At 42.5% G+C, this 16,941-nt stretch overlaps 1 protein-coding gene across 13 annotated transcripts in view; it reads left to right on the top strand.

Moving 5' to 3' along the window:
- TRERF1 (transcriptional regulating factor 1) overlaps window positions 1–16,941 on the top strand; it is a 100,491-nt gene that overhangs the window by 23,439 nt on the left and 60,111 nt on the right. For 11 of the 13 annotated variants that reach the window (XM_059841132.1, XM_059841130.1, XM_059841129.1 and 8 more), the window contains exon 2: window positions 4,926–4,981. The gene's annotated coding sequence lies outside the window, so the exon portion shown is untranslated. Of the gene's footprint in view, window positions 1–675; window positions 868–4,925; window positions 4,982–16,941 lie in introns of those variants that run through there. The other 2 variants (XM_059841121.1, XM_059841125.1) reach the window with 2 other exon arrangements.

Here is a 16,941-nt window from a genome sequence, read left to right as displayed (position 1 = left end):
TGCCTATTTTAACCAAACTTGAAACGTCCTCTCAGGCAATGACAGCAAGGTTTGCAAATCAAAACCAAATCTGAGCATAGCACTACACTTGAGTGAGCTGTGCTAATCTAAGACAAGCTTCTGTTTCCTGCTTGGAGCTTCTCCCCCATGCTCTCGTTTGGCACATGTACAGCCCTGTGTGCTAACAGGCACCTCTGAGGCACAGATCAGTTAAAGAAGTGTCTGTGGTGGCAACTGCTCCAAGCTCAGTATTTCTTGTGCTTACTGGCTACCTACTCAGGGTAGGAAGTAGGTGTTTGGAGTCATGTAGGCTAGAGAGAAGTCCTGCATTTGTGAATTAACAGCTGTAATGCAGTGGTATCAGGTCCTCTTTGTGTTCTTATGATCAGAGAAAAAGCTTAATCTGCCAATGAAAGTATTTCCCATAAGAAGTCGGAGTGCAAGCACAGTGAGCAGAATATTTTAGGCAGTGAATATGTTGAACTGATAGAGTCCTGCATAGCCCAGCGCTGCGGTTTGCATAAAAGCAGACCCTTAAAGACCCTGTGGTCTCATGTTCTATCAGCAACTCTCTGACTGACTTTCACTTTCCCTACAGTACACGAAGAGATAGAGAAGAGAATCTGCCATCAGTTTTCTCTCCAAGCATTTTTCCAGACAGTTTGGCCTCAACAAATTGTACAGCCTCCCTCTTGTCTGCGTGGGAGAGTACAGACTGCTGCTGGCGGCAAGGAGGAGAGATTAACATTCATCTGTTCTCTCCCCACTCGCTTTTCCATCCCGTGGGCATGGGAGACTTATGAATGTTCTGCTCCTTTGGGGTGTGTTTCTACTCACTGCCCTGATGGGAAGACCACAGAGACACCGGTAAGGTTGTGCAAGTTTCACATTGCTGATTAAATAGGCATAGGAGGAAGTCAAATGCAGTGTTTCCCTAGAAAAGGTCAGAGGGGAAGATGGAAGGACTGGCATAAGCCTTAGGTTGCTCGCTTGCTCAGAGATCTCCTTTTCCAGAGTCTGTGCACTTTGAGGGCTTCATGGAAAGTCTGCCTCCTCACTTGGGTCTTCCATGGAAAGTGTGTTTAGACACACTTTGAGAAGTCTATTCCAAGCAGAGATACTTTCTTCTTTGATCTTTACTCTCTGTTTTGATGTTGCACGTATAGCCAGAAAATCTGATGGGGAATTTGGGGAAAGAAATTATGGGAGGGGTTTGGTTATTTTCGGGTTTTTTTTAAGGAAAGTTTTTTCTGATGTAGAAGCTGAAGTTGATACTGTGTAAACGTCTACAGTATCAGTATATAGCGATGGTATTGCACTCAAAAGTAAGATGAGGAGTTTTACTTTCACTTTGTGGCATTGTGAGGGACAAGGAAGGGTTTTGCAAACACATCTTTCTGAATGACCCTGCTGCAAGGGGAGCTCTCTCTGCCATTGTCCTTTGGTGCCCATTTACCCTACCCAGCAGTCAGGTACCCTGGTGGGAGCACACCGTGAGGAGTGGTGTGTCTGCTTGCTCCTGCTTCCTTCTGCACAACACCAGCCTGCCCGTGCAGGAACAGCAGTGGCCTCGTTGTCCCCAGCATCTCCTGCTGCTGCCAAATTAAGGGGTCTCTCTCTAGTAAGAGCCAGGTATTCCTTCTCCTGCTGCTCCCCATCCTAAATGGGCAGTGGTTGATAGTCAGCATTTGCTGATTTAGCACCGTGGAAGGTTTGTCCTTGATGAAATGGAGTTGGGAGGTCTTGCTCCTTCCTCAGTTAGGAGCTCCTGCAGGAGAGAGGGCAGTAGGCCACTTCCCATCAGTTCCAGTGCTAGCCACTGCCTAGTGGGATGTGATGAGCCAAAGTGCCACTGCCACTGGCTTGGAGGTGGTGGAGCTGCCACTGGCTTGGAGGTGGACAGCAGTTGTGAGAATTGCAGAATCTAGGGAGCCTTACGAGTGAGCAACCAGCACCTTGCATGAGGTGGTGGAAGAGCTCAGATGTGGTAATTTTTTGAAGGGGACAGTGAGGATTTTACCTGAGGTATGTATGTCTATTGCTTACAGTGGCAGGGAATTTCTACAGAGCTCGTTTGAGCTTCTGAAAGGATGTTGCTAACAGGCATCAAGTGTGGTGAGGTCAGTACAAGAAGAACAAAACCTCCCATTCAGATAAAAGCAGGGGAAGGGAAATACTGCCACGTGTGGGACTGCTTTAGGCTCAACTGGTCTGTGCAGTAATTTGTGCAGCTCTCCAGAAAGGTACTATGGGTTTGAGCTTCCCAGCTCAGACAGGTCTATGTTCATGTTCCAGGCTTTGGGAAAGCAGGAACGTCACCATCTGTGTCCTACTTCATTTGAAAAAGAAACTTGAAAAAAATCTTGAATGCCAGCCATCTGCTGATAGTGCATCCAAACTTTATCCTGGTATCTGGGGACAGAGGAGGAAGAGAATTTCTTAGGGGAAAGGCACTGTTGAAAGAGAAAGAGCTGCCTGTACCTGGGGTGCTCCTGGATCCAGAAACCATCAGGAGAGCATGTGCAGGATGGCTTGGCATCTCAGTGCAGCCACTTTCTGTAGTACCAAAACAGTCTGGCCTAGAGAGAGTGAACCCGAGTCCCACCCTGCTGACAGTCTGCAGCACTTGGTTTATAGATTATTAAGAGGAGATTTGAGCATTTCTGTGAAGTGAATGCTCAGTCATGAGTGGTTAAAAGCCACCATATTGATGTTTGACACAAAAGGATAAGTTACTTTTTCCTTGTAATCTGGTCATTGGGCATAATGTTGTTTCAGAAATACATTGGGTTGTGGTTTTCTACAAGCTGCCTATGAAAATAGGCCCACAGTCTCAGTGGGAACTGATATGGGCCCTTGGCTGGACACAGAGCAAGAGCAGACTTGCTTCTCTTAAATTCTTATTTAAGAATTTAAATAATAACAAGTATGCAAATGCTCACTGAATTTTGATTTGGTTATGAAGGTGCTTTTTCTGGAGTCATTTTTCTATGTTGTATTCTCTTCACCCCTGTATTACAGCAGTTGAGTGCTGCTTCTGTCCTGGTGGCTCTGTGTGAATGTGAACACAAGTAAGGCAGTAGAGAGTTAAAAAAAATCCATTAATTAAAATATTTACATTGGAAGCTGCAAAACATTTACTCTTTGAGTAAAACAAACTTCCCCATTGTTCTTGTATGATTGCTACAGTTGCTCTGAAAATAGCCAGGAAGAGGTTGTGCTCTGAGGAATTTTACTGGGTTGGCAGGGGAATAGGAGGGTAGGGATACTGAAGTGGGCTCTTGGTCAGTAGCTCTCTTTGTTCAGTCTTTCTGTAGTGTGGAGAGAAGATCTCTTCTTCCTAAGGAAAAAACAAAAAAAGAATAACGAAACAATTTTTTTTTTAAAAACAAACCCCCTAGTGGTGTCATGAATCGTCATATTATTCTGGTAATGCCAAAAAAATTAATGATTATTAGTATAATCTGAGAAAATGGTATTTACAGGATGAAGGGTTTGTTTTTTAGCACTTAGGAGAAAAAGGAAGCACCCCAGAGCTGGCAATTTGGACGCTGGCTGGGGACCACATGCCGCCATCCCCTTTTTGCTGGTGGGGAAATGGCACTGCAGTGTGGAGAAGGATGTCACCTCTCTGTGGCACTGAGCCCCTGTGGGTTCCTGCTGGGGTCTGTTGACATCATGGCTGCAGCTGCTCGGTGTTGAAAAAAAACAAGTGAGGGTGCACCTATTTCTTTACTTTTTGACTTTAGGCACAGGGATACCTTTAGTAGCACCATAACAGAAGAGGTAGGCAAACATGAAAGCTCTTTGCTTCAAATGCTTCAATTCCCACTGTATCTTCCCCCAGATATCTGGATTGAAAAATTAAGCATTGTTTGTTTTTAATAGTATTCTCTTGTGTGCCATTTCACCATTGGACTTTTCAGACCTTTTCCATTCTGGCACTGGACTAACAGGCTTCTGGACTTGGTGGGCAGGACACTGGAAGGGCTAAAAGAGTGTGAAGGGATTGGTTTGCTTGATTTTTTAGGTCCTTGATTCACACTTCTCACTCCAGGCAAACTCTTAAGAGTTTTTCAGATTGCCAGATGGGAGGTCTCTCTTCTGCCCTAGTGAGTCATGGACTGGCTGGATTGCAGGTCATGTCGTCTCTTCTTCATAGTGCTGTGGCAAAATGTTTGCTCAAGCCTGAGTCTATCCAGACTGTAAATTTTATTGACAATTTTCAGGTTGCAAATTTTTTGCTTAGGTGTGTGGTATTCTTTCATCTGACCCCAAGTATGCCAGACTGTGTCATGTTTACTTATATTATAAAAACACCCTGGTTGCTTTGAAAGGTTGGTCTTGAAAGGAGTTAGGAAATTAAATGTACTTGTTCGGGGTAGGCATCATTTAAACTTGAGCATGAGAGTTTTGTTCCATTTCTTGCATGTTTTACTGGTTTTTAAGAGATGCTGACAGTTTCTTGGCCTGGAGATAAAAAATGCTGCTTACCCAGGTTTGATAGTCTGATGGAAAATTGTCTCCACAATGTATAACACCGCTGGGATTATTTCTAGCCATTACCGTTGGTCTCATTTTACAACTGTTCACATTATGTAATTTGATGCTCATTTAATTTAATGAGAGGATGCTGCAGACTTACTTATGACTCTGCAGGACAACCTGGATGCTTTGGCCACCTCTGTTAGCCCTGCCAAAGGAGGAAGAACATGTTTCTTACAGGGCATGTTACAACATCTTTAATGCCTTTATTATCCGTGCTTCCCAGATTGCCACAAATGGGAGGGCGACTTGCCTGGGGTGTAGATTATACTGGAATGGCAGGAGAACTTTAACTTTTTTTTTTTTTTCCTTGAACTGCTTATTAGACTTCTGTTGTAAGGTTATCAGGAGGTATTAATGGGCTTTTCCTTTTGTTGCAGATGGAATTTCATGACTTGCTGTATTTTGAATAGGACGAGGAGATGTGTCTGATAAGGTAAGAGAGAGGGTAAGATAAACATGTACACAAAGCTGTCACACTGGATGGTTTTTTGGATTGAGGATAATTTTTTTTTCCTGGCAGAACCATGCAAATAATTGTGATAATTATTTTTAAGTTAAATCTGCCTCTAAGCTTCTGAGCAGAAACCATTTCTGTTCTATACAGCTTGTGACCAGTTCTTTGTCCTGGTGAACTGATGTACAAAGGCCAGAAGACAAAAAGCGATGCCCTTGCAGGCACAGGGGTTAGCAAGATAGTCATGCTATTATTTTAGACCTTTTTTTTTCAAGTAACAGAGGATGTAGAGAAGTTTTTCTTTCGTTTTGAGATACTGCCTCCCCCACATCCCCACCCCAGATATTTAAAAGTTCAAAAGATCTTTGAGCTGTTTTAAGTTCTACACTTTAAAACTTGTTTTTCTTGTCGCAGTATTCTCAAATTTGGACTGGTTTTTGTTAGAACAAGAGTATATATGTGTAGAAATGCTCTAGATTTGAGTTTGAAATTAATATTTGCTGTCCCTAATGTGCTGAAGGAAGCTGCAAGTTTGCTATCTTTTAAAATTTATCTTCTAATAGCATTTTTAAAAGGTAGTGTTTAGGTGGATACTTTTTTCCTTATGGTTTCTACTTCAGAGGTTGCCACTGTTAGAGAGGAGTAGATGTCTGTAAAACTCTTAGGTGCTGGGAGAACCATATTCAAACAACAAAGAGCCAAGCACAAAAGTACCTAGAGATTGTCACTGTCTTTCAGTGTATAATCCACACTGCAGCTATCCAGCTCTATCACTTGTTTGTTTCATTTTTGCCTCCCCCTTCTTCCTGAGTTCTGTACAATTTACAGGCCTCGAAAATCCCTATTGTTCTTTTTGGCTTTTGGTTGGAAAATGTCATGGAAACAGCTAAATGCATGATGCCATTGTATGAGGATCAGGTCTAAATGACTTCTTCCTTGGATTCAGACATTTAGCTCTTGTAGATGCTCTTGAGTTTTTTTGGTTTGTAAGGGGGTTTTTTTGTTCTTTTTTCATGTAAGTTTTGTTTTCCAAGGAGGGTGGATTTATTTTTAGAGGGTGACTGCTCAAGCAAGAACTGAAAACTTGGAATGACTCTTGGCACTGTGTGGTATATGCAAGAATCAAAGACTTGGTGGCTGCCTGTTTTTTCTTTTTTTTTTTTTTTTGCAAGTATTAGATATTTTGTCCATTCAAACCACCCTCTTTCATGCCACTGTTGGATCTTGTTATGAGTATTTTATCTAAAGTCTTACTCTCTGCACGAAGGTGGTCTTGTGTGTGTATGGTTGGTGAAACACAGCTCTCCAGGTGAGAGAGCTTGCAGTGAGCAGCGCTGTTACACAAAGCACCTCGCATACCTCATTTGTTATGTAAACAAGCTGCTTCACTTGCACGTGTTCCAACCAGCCCTTCTATCCTCCAAGAAGGGGTAATTAAAATTGTTTTCAGGACCTCTTAGAATTTCCAGCCCAACTGCCCTGGCACCCCTGTGCACCACCCCTGTCGCACGGTGCTGGCGGCACTGCGGTGGCTGGAGCCAAGCTGTGCCCACTGTGGCACTGCCACTGGGGTATGTGTGCTCTTGTTGAAAAGAAGCATAGCTAGGATGGGACAGGTAGCAGTGCTCATGTTCAGGTTGCTTTGTTCAGATTCAGTTCACTGAGAAGTCTGTTTGTCCAGTGTCAAAGCAATGCTGGGGACTTCGCTGTGCGTCAGCAATTGGGACGGGACAGTTTGGTGAGACAACAATTCATTCAGCTGCTGGTGTTTCCTGAAGACATTATTCTCATGTATTATATATGTATTATGTTGTGTACATACATTACACTCTGTAATTTTGTGTATTGCTCTCTTCTGTGGAGTAAATATTGACAAATCTGTGTGCTGTAGCATGGGCAGCTCTTGCAGCACAGCAGCTGATTGCTATTGTTCTGTCTCTCCCAGTGCAAGTTCACTCTCCCCTTGTCTTTTAAAACAACCACTGAGGAGGCTCTGTTTCTAGCAAGCTCTGCAGCTTGAGGCCATGACACCTCCTCTCACCACTGCTTTATTGCCAGCCCTGGGCACGTGCAAACTGTGAGGTAGATCCCAGCAACTGGTCTGGCATTAAAATGAGATTGTGTGGTGAAGAAGTAGCACTTTCCACTGGCTGTCGTCTTTCACCTCTAAAAGGAAATATTCTGTGCTCATTTTGTATGATACCTTCTCAGTGTAAAGTTCAATTCTGAGTTAGGAATGCGTGTATTTTGCTCTCCTTTCTCTAAGAGGTCTTTCTTTATCCTTTCCCCAGCAGCCTGGGCTGGAGAAATGCTTCTGTCCCACTCCTGGTCCTCCTGTGTTGCAAGAAGTGTCTGTCCTGGTCATGTTCCTTCTCAAGGCTGCAGGTGTCACCCATTCTTTGAACCATCCCTAGCTACTAAAGATGTCATCAGTGTTACTTTCATTTATTTCATTTTTTTAACCTCCTGCTCCCTTTCTGCATTCCCTCTCCTCATTTACATTTAGGTTTTCATCCTTCCATACAGTCATCTGGATTCTGCCCCAAACATGCCCTCAGGTCTTGACTGTGCCTCCTATCAATGTTTTTCCTTGGTTGCTTAGTTTTCATGGATATTTCCTGACCCATTCCCTTCTGTTTCTTCTTCAGGACGAGTCAGTATGATGAGCTCCCACATTTCGTGCTGCCATTGCAATTAAAGGGTTTAGATACCATTTAAAGCAACAAGAGATGGTCCACTCTGTGCAGAAATAATTTTGGTTTAATGCTAGCCATGGTGACTTCCTTGTAATAGCTGGCTTTTGGCTTCTGTTCTCCTGATTACATGACAGGGTGGAATTAAAAAAATGAATAATACCTCTTTTGATATTCCTGAAGCCTAGTGATGAAATTATGAGACTTGGCAAGCATGCAGTGATGTTGATAGGTGCCAGACCTCTCACCCAATATTTTCTTTTCCTTCTCCCATATTTCCCTGTGCCTTTATCTTGCTTCCTTCCGAGCAGTCCGGAGCCCTTGTGAATTACGAGTCCAGTTTCGCATGAGGTCTGCCGGATTGCTCAGATCATAAATATAAAATCATTCTATAAGGCCTCATCTATTTTCAGAGTTACACTTATGAGATAAAAATTACTTTGATCGCTGGAACAGCATTGTGTCATTTTTGAAAGGAAATGACAAGGAAGTAACTGTTATCAGGCCTATTTTCACCCACTGTTATCTTAGACCTGACAAATGGTGTCTGCAAGGTCTCTTAACAGTTCCAAATTAGGTTGCCAATTAATATTGACTATCTAAAAAGCAGTAGGTTGATGTATATTCTATTATTAATAGCTGTTAATGCCCTTCGTAATAGTAATCTGTTTTGCAAACATTTTCTGGTTGTTCTTTTCTAACAAGTCTTGGCAGTGAAACCCCCGATTTTACGCATGCAGAACCACAGTAACTCGTTGAAGTGTTTGTGTGGGTTTTGTTTTTTGGGTTTTTTTTTTCATTTTGGGTGTGTTTGTCTTGTTTACTGCGAGTAACGCTTGATTTTGATGAGACCAAATAGAGGCAAAGTCTATTCGGAATTACTTCTGTCCAAACTGGTAAATTGTGGTTTCTTCTTGTGTTAGTGCAGGTCAGCACAAAACTCTTGCATCACTGCTAGGTGAATTTTAATAATTTCCTTTGACATTGCCAGTGAATACTTTTGTCTCTACAGAAGAAAAATTTCACAGTAAGAAAGGTAATTTGAATAAAACAGTAACAGGTAATTTGAGTTTCTTTTCTTTTGCTACTTAGCTGTTATGTCACAATATGTGGAAAGTACCTGGAAAGCACAAGGAGAAAGATGGGAAATCTCATGCATGAGGAAAAGCCTCTAGATAAGAGTGTGTAGGGGGAGAATATATACATAAATGTAGACATCAAGGTAAATGCTTTTTTCTTTTCTTTTTCTTCCAGAAAATTTGAATATTTGCACAATCTGATGTTGCAAGTTTTAAATGCTTAACACTTCTAAAAGAATAAATTACTCCAGTGCCTGAATTTGTAGATAACTGTCAGCTTCAAAGGATCAAGTGAGTTGGAAGGAATGTCTGGAGAGCTCAGTATAGGCAGGTATCAGGCAGAATGGAGAAATGAGGGGAGTACAGCTAATATAACAGAGACCTAGATGTAATTTTATACATGAATTAAGACTAATTATGCTACAAAAAGCAGATTTCTGTGGTTCTGCTTTTAGTGTAAATGTAGGGTACTCACTTCCCCCTCCACATCTCTGTCACACTGGGTTTCCCAAGCTGCTTGTTACAAGAATTGTGTTGCTTCTGTAAAAATTAAGAATAAAAATTCACCTATTTAATACTTTTTCCAACTACCCTTACAAAAAGGACTACCTTTGGCTTTGGAATATCCTTGTTGTGAGCTGTCTGGCTCTCTCAGAAATAATAACTTTGCACTCTTGACTAAGCAATTAAAAGAAGCTGAAATCAGTACTGTAAAATGCACATTAAAGCTACAGGGATGAGATGGAAGGAGCTATTTCAGCTTCTGCTTGAGAGGTGAACTGATCTGAAGTTCCCCTTGGAGTGTGTAAAGCACAAAGGGGAGGGGTAGGTGGGGTGTGTGGTCTCTGGGGTGCTTGTTGCCTGTCTTTCACTCCACCCAGTGATCCAGGGCAGGGTACTAAACCTGGCCAGAACCACTGGCTTAGACTTCTCCATAGGGTTATCTTCCTGACCCAGGTGTTCTGGGCTACTGGGGGTATGCCAGGGCAGCTCCTGGGGTTTGCAGTTGTCCCTTCAGGCTGGGCACTCACTGGAGCAGGACTGTGGGGTGATGGGAGCTGGCTGGACACACCCTCCTTTCATCCTTCCTCAGTGTTGGTGGTGTGACTGGAGCTGGGAGACAGGGAGTGGGAGCCGGTGACCTTCCCCTGGTGACACACAGGGTACCAGCTCTGCAGCTGGGACTGGCTGCCAATTTCAGTGATTGAAAATAGCTCTGCCAGCCAGAAACTTCCAACTGCAGCTCTGCTAATGACTGGTGGTGTGGTTTTGGGCAACTCCCTTGGTTGTCTTTGAGTCAGCTCCCCTTTCAGTAAAAAGAGGATGATACTTACTGTTGAAGTGATTAATTATGGTTCTTCAGATGTCGGAGTCCTGCCATGTATTCTTACCCTTGGTATGGAGAACCTTCTCTGCTTTTGTTAAGCCTGGCTCCAGGAAGATGACCAGAGTGCCAACCACCACTACCAGTCTTTTGAATCTTGGCCCCTCTCTTCTTCTTTTCCTTTATCTCTGCATCTCCCTCTTGACTGTCCATTATTCATATCAAACCTTTCCTGAATTAAAGACAGGGTGCCAGATAGAGTTAAAAGGAAAATTTCAGTTGAGGCTCCTAGCAGTGAGGTTAAGGGTTTGCTGCTGGTGTAGTGAGATACAGAAATGTTCTGCTTTTTTCTCTGAAACCCATTCCGTGTGAAGGTTGTGCAGTTTCCAAGCTCAGAGCTGGCTGCCAACTTCAGACATGCTTGTAACTTGCTGGCTTTTAAAAAATATATAAAATAAACAAGTCTAAAAATAATATTTGGGGGAGTGGCTGAGTGAAAAATTGCAAAATTCACATATGACATTAAATTTAACTTAACCACCCCCTAGATATTTAAATGAAAGGAAGGTATTAGTTAAGGTACCCAAACAGAGCTCAGAGAACACCAAAAGCTAGTGTGCTGGTAATCTCCCACAAAAAATGTTTTGTGTGGGTTCATGAGTGACCTCCAGGAGCAGGTGATAACTTCTGCTCCAGGTGGAAGAAAGGATGTGTTGAAGGGGCTGAGAGTTCTCCCTGTTCCACCCATTGGGGTGTTAGGAGCAGGCAGCTCCCAGTGCTCCTGCTGGGTGCCTCTCTGCAGCTCAGGCAGCCGAGCACACAGGGTGGAACTCTGTCTACTCCCTGGTGGCCCTGCTGCTGCTCAGACAGTAGCCAGGGCTCTGGTGGCTTGTGGACTTCATAAAGCCCAAGAAATGGGCTCTAGTTTTAGAAAACAGAGTCTTTGAAATGCATTCAAGGGCTTCTGTCCCCAAAATGAGCATCTGGTGTCTGTTCATCCTGTCCTGCTAGAGCAGATCATGAACTCTCACTCAGTGATTTCTGTAGGAGTCCATAACTTCTGCTGTTACCTTATAGAGCTGTCCTTTCCTGACTGTAAATGACAGGAGGAGGCCTGTCCCATTTTTGTTTATCCATGGAGAGATGTAATACAGTACCTGGATGTAGTATAATGCATAGTGCTTTTGTTAAATACAAGTTGCTATCAGTTAAAAAGTGGAGACACATAGATGGATATCATAAACTTTGTTTCTCAAACCTGCCATTTCCACACTTGGAAATCACTTCACGTGCCGTGTTTATCCACACAAAAATTTGAATCTCCAGCAGGAATTATCATCAGGTAGAGCAGCAGAACAGTAGATTGCTGTGTGTCCTGGAGCTCTGGCAAAAGCCTTGAATACCCTGAACTGAGGCCTTGGAGCACTCTGAAGACAAATGAACCTTGATTTGAATATTCTAAGGGTGTGTAGGGAGCAGCAGGTGCTTCTGAGGAGTTGTGCTCCAGGAGCCATGCTTGTTGGAATTAACCGAATGCAGAGGTCTGTGCTTGTGAATGGACACCACTGCTGCAGTGGGAAAGATGTAAATGCCAAAGGAATTGCACAAGATTTTAGTCAGCTGGATAAGATAGAAAGTGCTTCTTGGAGAAACTGCATTTAGCAAGCTTGCTGTCAATGAGTTTCTGAGATACTATGCATCATATCAATCAACTGTAATTATGTACAGTCAGGCAGAGAAGATTAATTCTGAATTCTTCAAAACCATTTCATCTGACCAGAAACATCTTTTGGGGGCCTAGCTTTGGCTAATGTGCTCTTTATCTTCTGAGTAAATTTTGGTAGAGACATTTGGCCATTTTGTTGGTAAGTCACTGATAACCATTATCCTCTTGGATAAGCCAAATATGCAGACTATTTAAATTCTTGATATAAGATGTATTCTCTGAATCTTTCACTGTTCTTGTGGTATTTTCTTTTCCAAAGTGAATAGACCAGAAATGCGTGTTGCCCTTGTTGTTACTGTTTTTTTAGATAACACTCTCCATCCCTGCCTTGCCTTATACAAAATAATGCTCTTATCCATCCAGAGGTTACGCTTTCTCGCTTAGCTGCAGATTTGTGCAGGAAATTTAGTGTCTAGATGGTGTCTGCTGTAACCCCCAGTCATTTTTTACAGGATTGCTGCCTTCCCAAATGCCGTTCCCCAAGGGTATCTCTTGGAGTTCTTAATTTTTTTTTTTTTTTTAATTCCTAGAAGTTTGTCATTTTGTGTCATGGCTGTATTTAAACCAGCTGCTGCTCTGACAAACTATATCTAGCTAAAAGTATACTTTACCACAGAGTAACCTTACTAGTGTTTTGCTTCCCATTGCTCCAGGTTTCATGTTCTGTACAGATGACAAGAATTGGTGTTATGTTTTCCTTCTGATCCCTGGTAATGGCAATGGACAGCATCCCATCAGGCCCCCAAAACACCAAGAAAAAAAATATAAAGAAGAGGTACATGGTGTCATTTCAAATAACACAGGATTTTGTATCATTGAACTTCTTGTACTCTGCAGTTTAGGTTTGTGTGAACATAATTACAGCTTTGAATTCTTTCTTTTAAATATTGCATGTATGTGGGGGAGTAGTTGTTTTGTTTTTGCTAAGTAGCATTTTTCCAATTGCATTCATACCACTTGTGTTCTTTTTTGAAGGTTAAATTTAATATTGATAGGGTTTTTTGGTCTAGTTTTTATATGAGATTAAGTACCAGACAGTTGCACATTTACCATCATCTAATAGTCAAATGGTACAGTCTCAAAAAGACTTGGCTAAAACTAAATGAATAGCTCTCAATTTCCTGTGGGTGTGGGGTTTTGTGTGTGTGTGTGTGCACTGCTTACCAATAAGGAATGGAGCAACTTTCTTCTGAGATAGCTGTGCTGCCAACTTTTATACTGCTGAAGTAATTTTGTTAAACAGGAGGAAGAAAAAAACTTCATAAATTGTCAAAAGGAATTTGACTGCAAAGTGTGCCAGCAGGGTTGGGTCTGTTTTTCCTCCTCCATTTTATCAGGAGGGAAAGTAGGCTCATTGCTTTTGTACTTTATTGGCCTGTTGCTTTCAAATGGTGAGCCTTAACAGTATAGTGCTTTCATGATTTATTTCAACAGTTGCCTGTGACTGTAGTTTTTGAACACACCTCATGATGATTAAAAAAGTCCAGACATTTACTTCTGTAGAGAAGTTGTACACAACCTCATTTTGGGCATCTCACTGTGGAGGGGCTCAGTGGCCTTGGGGCAGTGTGGGAAGGCTGTGGGGCTTTGAGTGATGGTACCAAGGCCATCTTCTGCTGGTCAGGGAATGCTCTGTTTGGTCGGTCTGTTACAGGCTCAGATGAATTTTACCTCTAATATATTCTAGTGTTGTCACTCTGATCCTGTGCATTGCTGGGTGTTATTCTAATGATGGCTTGCTATTTCTTCTGCAGAGGAGAAGTGTGCACACTCTGGCCCTTACCTGTCTGTGCTGTTGAAAGACAGGGAAATGAGTAGACCTGACTGTGTACCACTTAAACTTCCTCTGAATTTCTTGAGTAGACAACTTGGAAGAACAAATTCTCTCTGTCATTTTTCTCTCTGCTTTCTTCTCCTGACTTGCAGCTTAAAATATCATCCCCTTTAGTAGATGATGAAGTTTTCATTTGAAGTATTCTCTGAAGTTGAGTTAGTTACACCATCAGTCCCACTAACAAAGCTCAGTGGAAGTAGAGCTTTTTTGTAGGATATCCAACAAGCTTTTACTGATTGAAGAACATGCCTGGGACACACCTGTGCAGCTTGCTGTGTAACTTTTTCCTTTTATGATCTTTTTGATGGCCCGTGCTGCCTAGAAAACTTGGCATTTCTACCAGGAGAGATTGTTGGAGAACTCTCCAGGGATGTCTGTGTGATCTCTAGTAATTGTTAAATGTGTGCTCCATGTGTCACTGGCTCAGGGAGCAGCTGTTGTTCCTCACTTCTGGTTTGAGGGTCAGAGCCAGATGAGGGTGTGTTCTTGCTTCTCCAGTTTTCAGATGTGGTGTGAGGGAATGAAAGGAATAAGATGGCATGCTCTGAATAAACCTGATGAAGAGTGAGTCTTGAAATGATTTGTAGCTCTGATTACTTTTCACACACAAAGAAGTGAAAACTCTTGTTTAATGTAGCCTTCAGCAGGATCAGTAGCTGAGGATCACCTGGAGAATGATGTGGAGTTCTGACATTGGTTTCTGGGGAGACCTGGTATTACAAGTAGCAATGGCCACCATTCAGCAAAACCATAGGTGCTAGTGGTTAATACAAGGTATTCTCTTACATTATTGAAGTGCTTTTATTAAAACAAGAAAGATGACTGGATGGCCAGATGTTGATGGATCCTGGTGCAAGAATCAAAGCATGCAATACTCTTTAGGCTCTAGTGAGTCACATACAGTGTGGAGATCCTGTGCTGTCTGTCATGCAAGACAAGTTCACATTTGCATAGACTGCCTTTTTTCCATGAATGGCTTTGGTGTCTCTACTGATTAAATTTTAAATTATTTCCTTATGTTTTTAGCTGTTGATGTAATATTAAAGTGTTACTCTTTTTCTGATTGCTTGTCCTCTTTCATATATGGGTATATTTTCTTCTTTATTAAAGAAATACATTTTTATTTAATTGTAGAATAGCTCCTCAAGAATAGTTGAAGGTGAGAGATAGGCCTTCTATGTTACTTTTCTCCTGTCTAAAACAAATTCAGACTTATCTGATATTTACTAGCAGTCTCTTGCTGATCCAGAGAAATACTCTTTAAAGACCAGGTCCTGAGAGTATTCTTTTCATTTGGAAGAAAGAGGTTAACATGAGCTTTTCATGTTCAGGCAGTGTGGCTGGGACATAGAAACACAACCATCCAGATTGCTCTAGGTGGGAATGTGGTTTGTATAAACAGTTTTCTTAGCAGGTGCTGAACTTTCTCCTTAATCATTTAATTACTTAATTTTGGGAAATCTTTGGGGGAAGAAACTGTCTGGGAAGCTCTCCCAGACACCTACATAGATGAGGCATTAGAGAAAGGGACGATGACATCTGAAGTTGGATGCAGGGCAGGAAGCACTGGATCAAGGGTTGGCCAGAAATGCTGAAATACAGATTTTGGGGAGGCAGGACATGAGGATTTCTGATGGTTAGCCCAACAGCAAGTCACTTCAGCCTCAGAGTTTCCACCTTTGTGAGACAATTTATAGTACAAGCCTCAGAAGTACTGTGAAAGTACTAAATTACTGCTCTCAGTGGAAGATCACAGGATGCTTTGAATAAAGCTTTACAAAAGTGCACCGTGTTCTTACACACAAACTATTTGGTATTAATAGTATCTCTTAAATGACAAGGAAGGTGAAATGTGCCAGATTTGTGAAGCTGGAGAAATGTTTGCTCATTATTTTGAAAGAGTTAGAAAGTGCAGATGGAGAAGGGAGGATTGAAACCTAGGTTTGGAGCAAAAAGTCCTTTGGGCTGTCATCATGGATGTGGCTTGGAAATCCTTCATTTTGCTACCTTGTGTCTGCCAATTGGCTTTGTAGGTGGCTGAGCATATTTCTGAGCAGGTTGGGAGGGAAGAGGGTGTTCACCAGTGCGGAGTAATGCAGGGCAGAGGAAGCTGCTGCGCAAACTCTCTCTTTGAAGATGTGGCAAACCAGGAACTGCTGTGGTCCTTTTCTTAAATAGGAAATACATGCAGCCACCAAAGAAAAGTGACTGGCTGGAGCCTATGGTAGAAATATGAAGTTGCAAGAAGTAGTCTTTCAGCCTACTTTGGTGTTTGGATAATAGTTCAAAAGCTGGAAAAAAGGCCGATGTGCAACCTGCCTGCAGAACAGCAATTGGCAGCTTTTCAACCTGCATGTCCACAGAATGATTGTGCTTTCATGGAATCACAGAATGTTTTGGGCTGGACCTTAGGGATCATCTCATTCCAGCACCCTGCCATGGGTATGGACACCTCCTACTAGACCAGGCTGCTCAGTGCTCCATCCAACCTGGCCTTGAACACTTCCAGGGATGGGGCATCCACAGCTTCTCTGGGCAACCTGTGCCAGTGCCTCACCAGCCTCACAGGAAAGAATTTATTCCAGAAGTACAGTGATGCCTTTAGCCATGCTGCTTGTGCCACTGACATGAAGGGACTCTTCATAGTGGGGGTTCATTGCAGCCCTGTCCATGGCTTCAGAGTGTCTCTGTCCTGCCCATGCTCCAGGTCTCCTCTGCCACAGGCTTGATGTGGGCTTACAAAAATGGTTTGGTTTGCTTGAAACCAGCTCACAGAGAATGGGAAAGATTCCCATTGTCTCAGATGGCTGGAGCCTCTTGCTCTATTTCAGTTGGGTTGTTAACAGTGAGGTGTGACCTTTCTGTGGGCAGGTGAGAAGTGAAAGTTCTGCCTCTCCCTTGCTTGGATACTAGCATGCTCAGAAATGAGGAAATAGCTTTAACTTTGTGATGGAGGCCAGAACACCAAAAAAGCACCTAACCCACCTATTCAGAGAAGTGAGTCAGTCCTCAGCTTGGTTATTTAGGATCAACTACGTGATGGTCAGGGTGTGTTCTCCTGATGGACAACTTGGCCATCCTTTGTTAGGTATGGCAAATGAAACATTTCATTTTAAATGAGCTGTGGTAGATATGTCCTAATATCCTAAGGAAGGCTTTGTGGCTAGTAATTAATTCTGCTGTTGGGCTAGGGTTCATCAAAGGGTTGCATAAGTTTTACTTAGGCAACAGTAACCTAAAGAGTTGTATTGAAATTTCTTTGACCTTTGTTAAAAAGTTAAAG

Source organism: Haemorhous mexicanus, chromosome 3 (assembly GCF_027477595.1).
Source record: "Haemorhous mexicanus isolate bHaeMex1 chromosome 3, bHaeMex1.pri, whole genome shotgun sequence".
In the NCBI taxonomy this organism is placed as follows: domain Eukaryota; kingdom Metazoa; phylum Chordata; class Aves; order Passeriformes; family Fringillidae; genus Haemorhous; species Haemorhous mexicanus.
Note: the sequence above shows the minus strand (reverse complement) of the source record. Positions and strands in the feature narration are given on the sequence as shown.